Raw genomic sequence first — 16818 nt, 5'->3', positions numbered from 1 at the left:
TAGTAAATTGAAACAGCACCCAGGAGGCCTGCTTTAAGATGACTGCGCCATTCTGTGCAGTCGGCTAACAACTTGTTAACCCTTACTAACATGCACAGAAAAGAACATGTCGAAAGCCAAGTAGTAAGCGCTGGAAAAGACGTTTTTATTCCATTTAACTATAGAGTAAATAAGACGATTACCTGGAAGAAAACCATTAAAAAGCTTAGCCCCTCCGAGCCGACTCCAAGCACAATATTTATACTGCGTTTATCTGAGACATTACCAACATCTTAAACTGAACCCATCAGGTCTTGGGAACCCAATAAACAAACGTATGGCCTCGCAGGACAGGGGCTGCCAAGTCAGAGAAGTGATTTTCATATTCAGCTGCCTCCCCATTTCCTCTCTGCCGGTATGGAGACTTCCTGGGTGGCTTCCTAGGTAAGGGAACAGGCAGGTGGCTATTAATAATGTCACACCCCATGTCCTACGAGACCATAATTATAGTTTATAGGGTTCACAGGACCTGCCATGGGCAAATTTGCATTGCAGAATCCGGAGTGGGTGTCCGCCTCCGGATGCCACAGCAAATACCACCCGTAGCATGCTATGGCAAAACACGATTTCCTCTACAAGAGGAATGCAATTTTCCGCTTGCAGGGGAGACATCGCAGCATTTTCTATTTCTGTGCGGATTTCGCACTGACAGCTTCCATTGAAGTCAATAAAAATCCATCCATGCTTTTGCAGAGGAGCAGGCATGGTTCCTGTGCAGCCACCCTGCTGTAAAGCAACGATATTCACTGCTGCGCAAAAGCACGTGAGCGGGTAGGAGTTTTGGGCATCGCTTGCCCGACATTCGTCCCGTCTAAATGCGCATGTATGATAAAGCAATGTAGAAAAACTGATAAGATAATGGCCCTTAATGGCCATTTTACATGGCAAGACAGTCAGTTAAACGACTGCACGAACTCTGACATCACACCTAAGGTCGTTAGCACTCGTGCAGAGCATTTAGACAGACATTGTTGTTGGATCGCAGGCTTCTCGCTCTGCGCTTCACCTTCTATGTGACGGGGTGCGTTTACATGGAAGGAGGAGTCAGTAACAGTTTTTATGCTGACTGAAAGTCAGCGATTATGGCTTGCAAACGAAGAGTGATTTGTTTTTTTGCATTTACACTACATGATTATTGCTCAAATTAGTTTATCGCTCATTACATGTAAATCGACCATACCTCTAGCTTTCTAATACTAGCTTCCTGAGTCACCAAGACCAACCAATGATGAAAGTATCCTGTAGGAACTCCAATGTGGACTTCAAATTATTAATAGCTTCTACCTCACAGCTAGTCACCAACAAGTGGCATGTTATGGTGCGGAAAAACAACACACTAGCACTGTATGGAACCCCCTCAACCAAAGATCCACAGGACTTACCACACCAGTATATAGTTTACGGCAAATGCATAGTTGTAGACACTTGTTTCAGACCTACAATCACACATCACGCCCAACTACAGAGCAGTTTATAATCCACGAGTGTCTTTATAGGGTTTGTTACTGCTGTGTCTTTTAGATCACGTGCACACTGCTGTCATTGGTTTCTGTTAGTCACCATCCTAGGAGCTGCCCACAGAAAGACTACAAGTTGTTGGACCGGGAAGACATACCAAGAACACCAAACAGACCCCACAACTATAAAAGGGGTCAGCTCAGCTTCTGGAATACAAGAAATGTTCCCAGATGGAGTAGCGCAGCACACTGTACTATTTCATCTGTGATTTCATGCCAGCTCTGCATGAAATCCCATCTCTGATCCAGTCTTCCAGCATTACTTCTACCATGTATAACCAGGTCTTCTCTATTTTAGTACATTCCAGCAATTTTTAACGCCCCTCATCAGCCATTGCAATGATGGGGTGAGTTTAAAAACACAGTTGAACGCGATCCAAAATGCTGTAAAACGCTGCACTTGTACAGCCGCCTGTGTGAGAGCAGCCTGATCCTACAACCAAGGAAAAGGTCAATCCTCCATTCACTTTAGTAAACCGGTTTAAACATTTACCCTAGCTTTAAGAAACATACAAGTTCTCCAGTTTTATATAACATTATTAGGGATGACAAATTCTGTCACAGGTTTCTCTTGTCTCTCTGCTCAGTTTTCTTTTTTAAAAATGCTTCTGTTTGCTTTCATTATGCCATGTTTTACATTTTTGAAGGAACACTGCAGAATGCTTTGACCAAAAAAAAAAAAAAAAAAAGGAAACCCGGTGGAATTTTTTTAAAATTAAAAATAAAAAAAAATAAAAAACATCCTTTTGCCCAGTTTTAGTTCAGTTTTTTCCCCTCCAAAAATGGAGCCTAAAGATGGAAACCCTGAACTGCACACTAACATGGGTGTCACAGCAAAGTAGTTTACCATAATGGTCAATTCACATGTGGCGCACGTTCCTATAATACATGCGGATTGTATGGCAGATTTCTGTAGCAGAACATTGCGCCACATGGGACTCTACCTAAACTCCCTAGGCAATCCTCTATGCTTGGATTATGGTACATCAGCAGTATGCGTCTTTCCCCGTCCTAATGGTTTGCTACAATGTATCTTTCCAGAGTCCAGCTACTTTATGGATCATCTTATCTTGCGAATGTAACAACTGACAGAAAACAGATCATATAAATAGGGAGAAACTGAAATACAAAAATATATAAGAAAGTGGCTAAACTTTTCACTAGAAAAGGAACGGAGCTCAATTTACACAAACCCCTTGAACCGCAGGAAAGAAATTTGGTAAAAGACACTAAAACATTTAGTGATCTCAGCACAACAAAGTAGAAGTGCAAGCACCAATTTTCTTTACAAGCGCTGCTATTGTTATACAGCTCAACCACTTAAAGAGACCCTGGCACCATCTTTCTGCACCCATCTCTCAGGGCAGTATAAGGCTGCCTGGACATGACAGGGCCAGATTCCACATGCGGGTTCCATCTGTGACCGTGGCCGGCAACCCAGCATACCTGTATTTTCTCTGATGGTGAGCCGCCATCAGAAAGGTGCAGCACAAATGATTTATTTATTTTTTCAAATGTTTAATTTTTACTACGGTGTTGCTGGGTGATGATGCAGAACCCGTGACCTCACCGCAGTGTTAATTGCGAACGGGCCGGTCAGCTTCCATTGACTTCAATGGCAGCCGTCTGCTTGGAATCCACGCAGAAAAAAAAAAAAACATGCAGCGAATTTTCCTCCGCGAGCAGATATCGCAATTGATTTCCACTCATGTGCAGGAAGAATCGATTTCCCATAGCATGTTACGGACAGTATTTGCTGCGGATCCCCGCCGTGGATTCCGCAGCAAAAATCCACCGATGTGCAGGCGGCCTAAGGTAATGACAGTCACACATTACAATAATATCTGCTGAGTGTATCTGTAAATAACTAGTATCAGCGTTTCTGGTTGTGCAATGCACCCTTAATATAATGAAAAGGGATTGGAGTTGGTTACAAGTCCTAAACCAGCAGAGCCGAACAGCAGCCATGTGCTCATAGGACCTCTGATGATGTCACCATCAAGTGGTCACTGGGTCTCTGAGCTCCGCCCCTGATCACATGACTGACATCACAGGTCCTGTAAGCACACGGCTGTCAGGCTCGCATATATCTATATTCCACAACACGTCTGCTCGATTCACAACCTGATTGGTTGTTTAGGTTGGCTGATTCACAATGATTGGTTGTTTGGGTTGAATCGAGCAGAAGTGTTGTGGAATATAAATATATGCGTCAGGCTCTGCATGTTTTAGGACCTGTGATGTCAGTCATGTGATCAGGGGCGGAGCTCAGAGCGCCAATGACTGATCACATGATGGTGACATCACCACATGTAACTCAGACAGGTTGCTGTTAGTAATTCGATAGCCTTTTATCAGTAGCAGCATATGTGTAGAGGTCTAGCTAGAGTAGTCGTGGATATTCATGAGCTGCAGGTTAGCTACTCCCATCCTGCCCTCCAGCCAATGATTGATAGCAGTCTGCTTATTACTTTGCAGTGAGAGAGAGCTGCCAATCATTGGCTGGAGGGTGAGGTGGGTGTGGCTAGAGTGTAGCTCATAAATATTCAGGACTAGTTCTGTTTTTGGCTGCTACTAATACAAGTTTCTCCAAACCTACTGCACAGATCTACACAGCAGACCTATCACTACAACCAGTGTGACAGGTATAACCTTATGATGCCCTCAGGGAAGGCTGCAAACAGTCTCTTCGAATGGGGTTACAGCACACAGACCTGAATGCGTATTCCGAACATCTGACAGATCGGGTAACAAGGAAGCCACGTACCGCTGTGGTCTGCAGCTTACTGATGACAGCACAACACTGAATACAGACATTTTAGGAGATCTTCATTTTTAGTCACTTCTGTCATTAGATGCAGTTTCCTGGTATAAAGGAGCCTGCTAACACCCGACTACACAACAGCCTCTTGTTGGCTTAAGGCATCAGGTAACTTTAAGTAATAACCCAATCTACAGCACTGTGCAGAAGTTTTAGGCAGGTGTGGAAAACAAATGCTGCCAGGTAAGAATGCTTTCAGAGACAGAAGTGTTTAGAGTCTTTTGGCCAGTTAACAAAGTTCAAACTGAAGGAACAAAAGAGAAATCGAAGTCAAAACTCAATATTTGGGGTGACCATCATTTATCTTTAAAACAGCATCAGTTCTTCTCGCTACACTTGCACACAGTTTTTGAAGGAACTCAGCAGGGAGGTTGTTCCAAACATCTTGGAGAACTAAGCAAAGGTCTTCTGCGGATGTTGGTTTGTGCAAATCCTCCTGGTCTCTTCATGTAATCCCAGACAGACTGGATGATGCTGAGCTTTATATGGGGGCCATAGCATCCCTTCCAGGACTCCTTGGTATTCTTTACACTGAAGATAAAGCCAATGCCATTCAACACTGTTTGGGGGTCATTGTCCTGCTGCAGAATAAATTTGCCTATTTTTTATTCTTACTTTGTTACATTTTTACTTTCATACCTGCCTAAAACTTTTACAATTTTGTATTCTGAAGGTTTCAGCAGCAGTTTCCAGCATTAGGTTACAAACCGCATTAATCAATCCCTCTAGCTATGGTAGCAATGTCATAATAGAGACTGGAGCAGCACCAATTACAGCATCATATTGGGGAACTGATATTTATGCAACTTCCAAATAGAGCAATCCCAAAAATTATAAAATCACAAGCCGTTCAGCCAGTCATCAGATGCAATTTCTAACATTTCAGATGTTACCATCATATATAGTACAACTGTTCTGACGTAAACCTGAACAGGGAAGTACAAGGCACACTGCAAATAATCACCTAGCAATGGTTAAACTAAGAAGAAGGTGTACGAGGACCCTTCCAAGACACTACATGGTAAATCGCAGGTAGTAACATGGTGAATGGAGCCTTTACTGAGGAAATCATATCCATAAACAAACATGCAACTAATAGAAGCTAATGTCACATGCTAAAGAAAATAATTACACAGAAGCAATTTAGTAAAAGACGAGGCTTGTATATAAACACTCCTGCTGTTGGCAGCTGCACAAGGAAAATCCGTGCACACAGGGAGGCACTATGCACTGGATTCAATGGCAGATCGCTTACAGTAAATGTGTCAGTCATCCATCGCATCTTACGGCAAACAAAATATACAAGATCATCATCAAGATGTCCCCGTGAAGTTTGGTCAGACGCAAAAGAGTCCATCATCTGAGCCAAATCCACCCCCACCCCAAAAAAAAAAAAAAACACAACACCACGGCAGATTACTTAACGAGCCCATTCTAAAAATATTTCCCATCAGATCCATCGCACCTACAAAACAATTCACCTAGCCAAAAACAGCTAACTATAGGTTATGACAGCAATGAATGGGTTAACGACTTTAATAAATAGCTTCATCTGAAGTGCCATTCCTTCCCATGGTGACACAGGAGCGGCTAGGCATTCCAGCGGGTCAGCCTCGCTCCTGTCTGTTCGCCCGTAATTGGATTATGATGAATAGCTCAACATTTTCAAAAAAAGGTATAATTCAGTTATATTGCACCCTCCTGCAGTCTCTCTGTGACTTTAGCGTATGATTACAGAATTTCTGGGCGACATGAGCCTACAATGGCCGCATTATACCTCTTAATAAGAAAACTAGCAGTGAGGTTGCAGATCCTTAAAATTGTAACCCCAGCTATATTACTGTGTAATGAGGAGCAGCAAAGAAGTTGTACTCTGCTCCTCAAGAACTGCGCCGGCGAGAAGGAAGACCTAAAAAGTCGTTGGCGGAATAAAGTAAATATCAGCTTTGCAACCACCGGGGTGTTAATCGTAGACATCAATGGGTGCATATCAGGCAAAACCACAAGGATACAGTCTGCACTATCCTCAAAGAGAGCACGGAAAACAGATACAACCGGTGATGAGGGGAAAAAACAGGTCACCCACAGCAAAAGATAAAGCAAGTAAGAAACACAACAGGAGGAGCAGCTCATCCCAAAAACAACTTACAAAACTGCCCGGATCACTCTGTATCCTTTATACAAGCACCTCTGTAGTGGAGTGTCCCGTACGATGTATGCCCACAGAAGTCATCAAATGCCAAATCTAGGCACAAGTTGGTTGAACAACTTTAGAAGAGTCTGATGATGGATGAGCACACAGACCGGAGACACCTTTAAGACAATGAGCACATTGCTGGACTAACCTGTTTAGTTTTGCAATGTGGGAGGAGACCCTAAGAACGTATAGATTGATACAATGTAACAATACAGAAGGATGAAGAGCAGAAAAGTGAGACATCCTGCAACGTGGGAGGAAAAGGATAGATAGATAGATAGATAGATAGATAGATAGATAGATAGATAGATAGATAGATAGATAGATAGATAGATAGATATAGTATAAAGAGCAGCACTGAAGTCTAGGAACCACACTATGTAAAACGCAACATCACAACTAAATGCAATATTTCACAAGTATGAAGAGAAACAAAAAAATGCTAAAATATTGCAATAATAAATAAATATAAAACATAAACCTAAATCTAAACGCCATCCCAGAATAGTCTATGTATACCAGCAGCACACAACCGGTCCCCAGCACACGCAGAGCAGGTACCTGGGCTTCATTTTCCATTCATCCTACAAGCTCCTCTCAGCACAGTCTGTCCCGCAGCAGCAACGTGAGAAACTGACTGGAGTGTGAGGGACACCATCTGGCAGACCTGCTAAGGGGGCGCACGGCGCATGTGCACGGGCAAGAACAAATCCCTATTCATGAAGAGGTGCTTAAAAGAAGGAGTCAAAGCAAACAAGTCTGGACCACGGAGCATGCAGTGCGATGCACTGCACACTGGAGCTGCACCACGTTACAGCCGAGCGGCAATGCTGCACAAGACACAACGTCAATGCCGTGCAACAACAGCGCTGCGATTGTACAAAGCAAGGGAGTGCGGTGTAGATTAGCGGCAACCATGGCAACATTAGCCAACAACAACAAGCTGCGGGGACCATGTGCAGGAAGACCATACAGAGGGCATCCAGAGATAGATGCGGGGATACATAGTGAGCATGCACACTAATCCCAGCCCCTTTAAATTAACCCTAGACTGACAAAGCCACACTTCTGCCCCGATGGGAATTTGTCCCGTACACCGCGGTGCAGCACCGCCTCGGATGGAACTCGGCAGGGGACGATTTATTCGCTAGTTTTGACGCAAATCAGACCGGTTTGAATTATGAAGATGAGAATTTTTTTAAATTTTTTTTTTTTAAAAAAAGGGGATTTGCAAATTTCTTTAAAAAAAAATTAAAAAAAATCATTAATTCTGCACCCTTTAAATAGGTGACCCTTGGAAATGATGGTGCATCGTCCAGTAGAGGGATAGATGGTGACTTCTCAGCATCCTCCATGTGTGACCCGCTGACAGGGACCAGCTGCTGCCCCCATGCAGCAGAGCCTGTAGCACAGAGATGCTGCATTAACAGCAGGAGCGGCGCTCACAGCCCGGTCACATCAGCACAAAGGACAGGAGTAACTTATAATAAGGCGCTCATCCCGCCGCTCACTACTACACAGCATGTATTATGGATGGGCTGCAGATGGCGCAGAGGGCACCGCACTGACAGGTCACACACCACGCTCCTCCCCTCACCCGGACCGCCGCTACTGCCGGTGACCGCACTCACAGGACAACTCTCGGTGCACCTTATTCCCTTCTCCGCACTGCCGCCATCTCCCCAGCACATGCTCAGACCCTCCCGGCCCCCCGTCTATGTCCTCCCCCGGGGCCGCCCCCCGCAGCAGTAGTTACCGGGCTCCCGGTGATGCTCCGCCGCCTCCTCCTCCTTATCCTCTTCACACACCAAGCAGGGCGCGATCCCAGCGCTGAGCACGTGACCGCGCTACCTGCTCCCATTGGACGAAAGCCTCCTGCAGCCCCGCCCCCTCCTCCTGCACCTGAGGGGGCGCGCAGTGAGCACGTACTGGGCACCTGAGCGGGAAGCGCGCGGGGTGGGGGGGCGAGCAGGGAGGCTGCACCTGAGGGAGCGCTGAGATTACCTCATAGCCCCCCGGCGCCCATACTTACCTCATGACAGCCTGCTGGACCGGCTGAGCACTGCGCCAGGGTTATGTCAAAGTAGTACAATGGAAGGAGTACGTCCATGGCTCATTACCATGGATGTGGTGTATAATAAACTATAATTCAGCCCGCAGTATAAGGGCTCATTCACACGGCCATATATATATATGTATAAACACCCCTTTACACAGAACGCGCGAATATGAACGATAATCGTTTGGTCCAAACGCCAGTCAGCGTCTGAACGAGGATCGTTCGCTTTCCGTTCATTTTCGGCAGGTACAACGCCCATGGTTGGCTCGTCCGGTTTAACAGCGATCCTCAGTCGCTCGCGTTCGCTTCTACAGCGAATGGGAAAGACTGAAGGATTTCTCGTTTGAACGAGCCAACGACGCTTCCGCCTGTCTAAAATGGTGGCATGAGAGGGCAGTGATGTCACTCACTTGTTCAAGCGAGAATCAGTTCGTCTACAAGGACTCTTGCGTGGTAATTTTTAACGCATTGAATAGACCCCGTTGATTTCAATGGGTTCATTCACAGCTGCGTATTTTTCGGTCAAGTTAAAAAAAAAAAAAAAGAAGTCCTATTTTTCTCTGTATTACGCACCAAAATAGCCCATTGAAAGCGATGGGCTTGCGTAAATACACAGGAAGCCTGCATATTCGCTGCGCATTTGCGTTGAAACCAAGGGAGTTTCGTAAGGTTTTTTAGCGCATGAAAATACACAGTGTTTTCATGTGCAAAAAAACCAAACTGCTATAAATGGAATATACAACGAATACTACAATTTCAGCCCGTAAATACGTTGCGTGTTTACAGATCGATACTCTAATATGGCCGTGTGAATGAGCCCAAACACGTAGGTTCCCGAGGCCTCCTTCACATGAGCGTATATGTATTTGTGCACGCCCGAGTGTAGCGTATTTGTGGACTGAAGGGCAAAAACGCATAGGCATATGCGCAACTACGCTCTCCGCTACGGAGTGTAGTTGCGTATCAACGGGTTTTTGTTTTTTTCTCGGAGTATTCAAAATGGAAGCTACCGCGTGCGAAAAGCTTGAAAATAGGTTCTGCCCTGTCTTTTCTCGCCGTACTACTAACGGGCGAGAATACCACTAGTGAAAACGAAACCAGTAAAGTCAATGACTTCATTCCGTCCTGTTATGCAGCCGTGATTATAGCGGTCTCGTAACGCGACGGGACTAAAACACGCCCATGTGATGAAGCCCTCAACGATGGTTTTTGGCGCACACATCGGCATGTTTTACTGTACATTTTGTGCCCGTAGGGCATGTTCATTTGTGTGCGGCAACCAAAGATGCACAAATAGGAATTAGGAATAGCTAATTAGTCTAATGAGCTCCAGATGTGTTATTTTTTTCTGCGCCATTCCGTAGTGTTTCACGCGTCTCCTTACATATTGCGTGCGCATTTGCACCCTCCATTGACTTCTGTGGGGCATGCTGCAGTTTGTTTGTTTTTTTGCACAGGAAAAAACGGACATACCTCATTAATGCGTAACTACGCACCCCGCTGGCGAGCATTGTTGCGCATACGGTCTTCTAAAACCGCCCTCAGCCCGTAAGTATGCGGTATGTTTGCGGACCGAAGCCCACATCCGGCCGTGTGAATGACCCCTAACAAGCGAGTTCCTAAGCGGTGAACATGTGTCACCGCTAACATTCATACATATGTCGCGGGTTTGTTGCAGACTTTGTCACTGGTTTGTTGCAGACTTTGTCGCGGGTGTGTTGCAGACTTTGTCGCGGGTTTGTTGCAGACTTTGTCGAGGGTCTTGGCGCGGATCTGGGGCAGATTTGTTCCCTTCAATTTGAATTCTAGTGAAAGGGTGAAATCTGCTGCGGATCTGCTTCCAAACCTGCGACAAAATCAGCAGCAAATCAGCGACCGATTCTCCTGTGTTAGTTCTTTCCGATTCCGAGATGGACAAAAATGGCGCGGGAAAAGATCCCATTTGTTTGAGCGGAATAATTCACACAAGCGATTTTGCTTTTGGAATAAATAGCCCAAGAAAAATCACCGCATGTCCTATTTTTGTGCAATTCTTCAAGAATCACCCTTTATTTTTTACGCCATTTGCATGCGAGGCATTTTTAAATGCAAGTTACCATGGAGACCACATGAAAGAAAGAAGCAGGGAGTGCAGATCAGGGAAAACCGCAATCGCACTCACCAATGTGAATACAGCCTGAGGGCTCCTTTACACCACCGTGTGCATTCATACGTTCGCCCGTACACACCGTATATTCGCATGAATGACCCGATTGAGTCCCAATCTTAATTGGCGTATTTAAAGCCATTCACATGAATGTAAAAAAAACACGCCGAAGCGATGGAAGCAATGATTGGATTAAAATGCTCGGAATTGCAATTAATCCCTAATTACGGCGAGCGGTCTTCTTTTTCCCGGTATTGTGCGCAGTGTAACTCCATTCACCTCCCTTTTTTTTCTAGCTGCCATAGACGTCTATGGGAGGTGACTGCGCATCACAGCAAAAGATACGGCAAGATCTATATTCTCACGCGCCGCATAAAAAAAGACGAGCAAAAAAGATTGCGCAGCTTCCATGTTTTGAATATTCGCGTGAATATTTTGCACGGAAAAAACGTTCGTCGGAATGAAGCAATTTTAACCCAGCGCATCGCAAGGTCGTGTTTTACCTGCGACATTTATACACGCAGAAATGCCTGCGTAAATGTGGCCGTCTGAATGCCTGCATAAATGTCGCCGTAAGGCATTCACACGGGCAAGCACAATATCAGGCCAAGAACATCGGCCCGAAATATCGTGCTTGCAAATCTGCGATTTTCGCCCCGCAGCAACGCATTTTTGCTTAAACTTTGCATAACTGCGCAAGAAAAGATATCGCACTCGCAGGCACATGGCATGGCGTGCGAGTGCCATGCGATTTCTTTCAAGGTCTCATTGAATACAAGGGAACACCGGAATATAGAACACGCTTGTGTGCGCATTCAGAATATTTGACATACTCAGGCGAGTTTTGTGCGCGTCGTGTGAATAAGCCCTTATGCTGCTTTCAGATGTATATATCTGCTCCGTATTTGGTCATCTGTAATACAGATTCATATTACGGGCGCGTTACAATATGCTTGTCTGAAACCGGACTTACAGCCATACGACCTGCCGCAGGGGCGTAACTATAGAGGATGCAGGGGATGCGGTTGCACCCGGGCCCAGGAGCCTTAGGGGGCCCATAAGGCCTCTCTTCTCCATATAGGGAACCCAGTACTATAAGTAAAGCATTATAGTTGGGGGCTCTGTTACAAGTTTTGCATCGGGGCCCAGGAGCTTCAAGTTACGCCTCTGCCTGCCGCTACTATTCAAGTAAAAAATGCACACATGACTACTTTTTTTATTTTTTGTGCAAGAGAAGTCAACAAACGGATGGATCTAAATGTATGGAATGCTTCTGAATCCCTTAGGTGACACCGTTACATCTAATGATTATTGATGAGGGTCATGTTGCGACCTTTGACCTAAGGCAACTACGACACAACAGGCATAAAAAATCGGTTCGGTTTTAGTTGCAGGTCGCAAGCATCCGTTTCACAGTAGACATCCATGTAAGTTGCGTAGGACTGTGACTTGTCAGCGATTCGGCTGTTTTTTTAACCTAATTTGCTGGACTCGTGTCGTTGTGTAGCCATAAGCTAATAGATGGGAAAAAACTTCAAGAAGACTTCCTTCACGCACACTTTTTGTTTTGGCGATTTCTGCACTAAAAAAAACACGCAAAGCAACTGTTTTAACTGCAAGCAACTTTTTAGAGATGTTTTTTTTTTTCTTTTTAGAGAAGCCCGTGCAAAAAGTTCCTACCTGGAAGATGCTGCGATTGCAAAAGAAAAACAGAACTGATCCAGAAAAATACTTTAAAAAAGTCTGCAAAAAAAAAAATGCAGTGTTTGTAGCGGGTTTCAGAATTCTCCACTGACTTCTTGCTGGCATCTGGCCACAAAATGCACCCAAAACACCGCTACTAAAACCGCGGCATTAAAAAAAAAAACACCGGGGTTAGTTTCACACTGAGTTTTTAGGACAAATACGGGGGCAAATGTATCTTAGGCTGGGTCCACACTTCTCATGTGTGTGAGTTGCACCCAAGAGCCATAGGTGCAACTTGCATTGGACAACACACAGACACAAGTCTGGTTTAGCTGCAGGCAGCCCATTGACACCTATTTATTGTCTGTGAGTTTTTTCATACGGACCATCCGTCCGTGTGATAATTTGTCAATGTGCATGTCTCCATAGGCCTAGAATGGGGCTGCGTGCTATCCGTGGATTAACATGGCACAAAATACACGACTGTGCGGGGGGGGGGGGGGGGGGGGCCTAAGGCCTCATGTCCACAGCACGTGCGTGTTGTTTTGTAGCATTTTTCTAGATTTTGGTGCGTTTCTTAAAGGAAACCTGTCTGGTCCCCATAAACTTAATATATTGGCTCATAGGACAGGGGGCCGCTGAGTCTGTGGGAGTAGTCTGTCTACTCATCTGCCTCCGTATTTTCCCCCTTGATTCATTAAGTTTTACTGCTTGTCTTTATTGTGCACATACTGTCCATAATGAGAAGATGGGAACAAGATGAGTATACAAATCATCCCCCACCCCACCCTGGTCTCAGTGCCCCCTGTCTTGAGAGCACATGAACTTAGTGGATCCGCCTCCTTGACACTGACCTTGTTCAGAAATAGATCTTCAAAGAATGTCCCAAGTTCATGCTGCCAGTGGCAGTGACAGGTTCCCGTCTGTCGCTTCAGGTAACTTTTCACAATGAGCTGTAGTGTCTACATGAGGAATCACATGCAGATTTAAAGCAGACATCACATGAGTTCTTAGCAAATATCCGTAAAGGATTCACTACTCACATTTTAGTAGTCCATAACCAGAACTTCATCCCGTACTCTATTCCTTTATAGTGCAGACATCCATAGAAGCACACAAAGACCACCATGTGCTGAGGTCTTACTTCACCTCGAGACTCGCTGTCACACAATGTTGTGTGACGTCGTTATAAACTACTGAAATGTAAGTAGTCTATTCTTTTTGGATATTTGTTAAGAACTCTTGTGAAGTCTGTTTTAAATACACAGATGAAGATTACAGCTTAGGTCGTGTGCAAGTTCGCGAGAATCAGACCGCACACTGCAAGTCCAATTTTTGTGTGTGAATTGCACGAAAATAGGACTTGCTTTGGTTTTTACATCTCACACTATTGGTGCAAACAATGCGTTAGTACATCATGTGAGATCTGCGCGTCATGTAAATGCACGAAACTCGAGCACATTTTTTCAGCCGTGTAAATATGGCTCCGCCCCCTCCCATTGCAAATAGTGGCGAGGGGCGGAGAGGGGACGGGAGCACAGTGCACTGCTCTTCCAGCCTCCTCCCCCTGCAGAGAAGGACGCCATATATCTGTCGGGCGTGAAAATCCGGCTGATATACGGTCGTCTGAATAAGCCCTAAGGGAGTGAACCTTAGTGCGCATTAACATGTTGCTGACTTGTTGCAGATCTGCAGCAGATTTCACCACTTCAATTTTAATTCAGTTGAAAGGATGAAATGTGCTGCAGCTCTGCACCAAAATCCGTGACAAAATCTGCAGCACATCAACTCTTCATTAGGCTTTAGTCACACGAGCACTTAAACGGTGACATTTATTACGCCGGACTGATATACACGACCATCTGAGCCATTGGTTTTCAATGCATTCAAATGTTCACACAGGTGAATATACGGCGTATAAAAACGTTGCACCATCAAAAAGGGAACATACGCAATGTAAATACACGCCAACGTATATATGGTGGGAACTATATATGGTTCTGGAACTATCTTTTGCCCGAAATATGGCGGCAGCTCCGAGAGACTCCTATGGGAGCTGGGGAAAAAAAGGGAGGGGGAGGCAGTTTAGCAGCGTCCAATGCTGCAAAAGGCTTACAAGTGCCTCTTTATAAGCATTGGAAGGCATCCCGAGGATTTTTGCAGAGCGAGGGTTTTCTGGGGTGCAACGTATTTTTTAACTAAAAACGTTGCTCCCAGTCGTGTGAATGGGCGTGAAAACACTGATCGGGATCCCGGGAAAACGTCCATTCATGCCAATAAATGGCGTGGACGATAAAACGTAAAAACGCCTATGCTCGTGTGAAAGAACACTCAAGGATCATTTATCATCTCTGGGCAAGTTAGGCCCTTAGGTTCCATTGTGGGGCCGCCCTTATCGGAGCGATCGCCCTGCTTGCAGGCAGGGTTCTGGTAGATGTTGTCTTGTTAGAACGCAATACCACTCCTGCATCCGTCCTGCGGTGAGGTGTGCCCACCGGACGTGACATGATACTACTGACCATGAGGAATAATAATGTTTCTGGCCCTTATATGACTTAAATATAGCATTTTGTAACCAGTTTTCCCCTCTGCAGGCTCCTTCTCTAATTTAAATCTTCCCTGAGTTGGTGGGTGTAGACTAACTGCTATGATGTCTCCATTCACTGTACACACAGAGAAGAGGAGATCCTGCCCCTCTTTCTCTCTGTAGAACATCCTCAGAAGTAGCAGGGAGGACATTACACAGCAGATCCAAGCAGTAAAACTGTGAATCCAGCACTGAGGTGGAATAAAACACTTATCACAGCCTTCAGCCAGGTCTCTCTGTATATCTCCTGCTCGCTCTGCAGCTGCTTCCTACTAACCCTCTCCTTCCTATGGGCAGCATGTGATCTGATCTCTTGATTAGCTGATAAATCTCATAGTGGATTGTAATAGCATTTTAGAATGAATGAGCAGCACAGGAGGCGGGGGAATGGCTGACAAGTAGAAAAAAAGCAGCAGTTTCCTTAATTAAGATTACGACAAATTGAATATATATTTGGGTGGAGCTTAGTTTTCTGATACATAACTCAAAATCCCCTGCATAGATGTATACTTGCAAGAAAAAGTAACTGAACCCTTTGGAATTAGCTGGATTTCTGCATTAGGCTGCACACGGCCGAGAAAATCGCACAAATCTCGCACGAATATGAACCCCATTATTTTGCATGGAGTCAATACACGAGACATGTGGTATGGGGGGAAAAAAAATCGCATTATGTCCCATATTTTCGCCTTCCTCAGAACACATCGCCCATTGTGCACTGAGCTCCAGTCCCCTCTCTGCCCCTCGCCACTGTTTGCAATGGGAGAGGAGGGACGGAGCCGGAGCTCAGTGCAATGCTCCCGGCCCGACCCGCCTCCTCTCCCTGCAGAAAGGGACACTGTATATCGGCCGGGCGTGAAAACCCAGCCGATATACGGACGTGTGAACAAGCCCTAAAACTAATACTTTGTTGATGTACCCTTTGACTTCATTCAATCTTTCCGGGTAGGTGTCTAGCAGCATGACATATCTTGATTTGGCAATCTTTAGCCACTGTTCTTTGCAAAAGAGCTCCAAATCTGTCAGATTGCAAAGGCATCTCATGTGTAGCGCCCTCGTCAGGTCACCAACAGATGCAATTTTCTTGCTATTTTCATGTGTGTGAAAAATGCACATTTTTCGCTGCTCTGTACTTCCTGGTTCCTTTTTTATGTGCTTCTCATAGTAACCTGCGTTAAAAATGCATCACATGCAAATCGCATGGCATGCGGGTGCAATACCCTTTTTTTCACCCTGCCATAGAAGATAATGGGGGATCCTTGAACAAGAATCACCCAAAAATAAGACACGTAGCAATTTTTCTAACTTGGATTATCGATACGAGAGAAAAAATGCTTGTGTGAACTGACCCATTTAAATGAATGGATTCATTTCCTGCACAAGTTCTGGCCATCTCGAAATCAGACCGAACTTGTGCAGGAGAGTCACCTGTGTGAATACAGCCAAAGGGCTCTTGCACACGAGCGTAGGCAATTTTCGGTTGGCCATTTGTGCGCCCGTTCAGACGGCCCGGGTACGGCGAGTATACGCCAGTTTAGTTCTGCCTCCCCCTTTCCGTCCTCTCGCCAGCTCTCGGCAAAGGGGAGGTGACGGGAGCTTGTGTGATAAGCTCCTGCCCCCTGTCCACCCCTTGTCGGTAGCCAGCAATGGGAGGGGCAGAGAGGAGGGAAGGGGGTGGGACTTTAGTCATGCTACTAAACTCCCTCCCACCTTACTTCTCCGGCAGCTCCCATAGGCTCCCATAGGAGTCTATGGGAGCCGCCGCA

The 16818-nt window shown here is 45.4% G+C and overlaps 1 protein-coding gene across 4 annotated transcripts in view; it reads right to left on the bottom strand.

Moving 5' to 3' along the window:
* The window catches only part of STRBP (spermatid perinuclear RNA binding protein), a 134087-nt gene extending 125667 nt beyond the window's left edge, over positions 1–8420 (bottom strand). For 2 of the 4 annotated variants that reach the window (XM_066580807.1, XM_066580810.1), the window contains exon 1: positions 8331–8420. The gene's annotated coding sequence lies outside the window, so the exon portion shown is untranslated. Of the gene's footprint in view, positions 1–6526; positions 6674–7135; positions 7200–8330 lie in introns of those variants that run through there. The other 2 variants (XM_066580809.1, XM_066580808.1) reach the window with 2 other exon arrangements.
* Between the last annotated feature and the right edge of the window lie 8398 nt (positions 8421–16818).

The sequence above is a fragment of the Eleutherodactylus coqui genome, chromosome 10, assembly GCF_035609145.1.
Source record: "Eleutherodactylus coqui strain aEleCoq1 chromosome 10, aEleCoq1.hap1, whole genome shotgun sequence".
NCBI lineage: Eukaryota > Metazoa > Chordata > Amphibia > Anura > Eleutherodactylidae > Eleutherodactylus > Eleutherodactylus coqui.
Note: the sequence above shows the minus strand (reverse complement) of the source record. Positions and strands in the feature narration are given on the sequence as shown.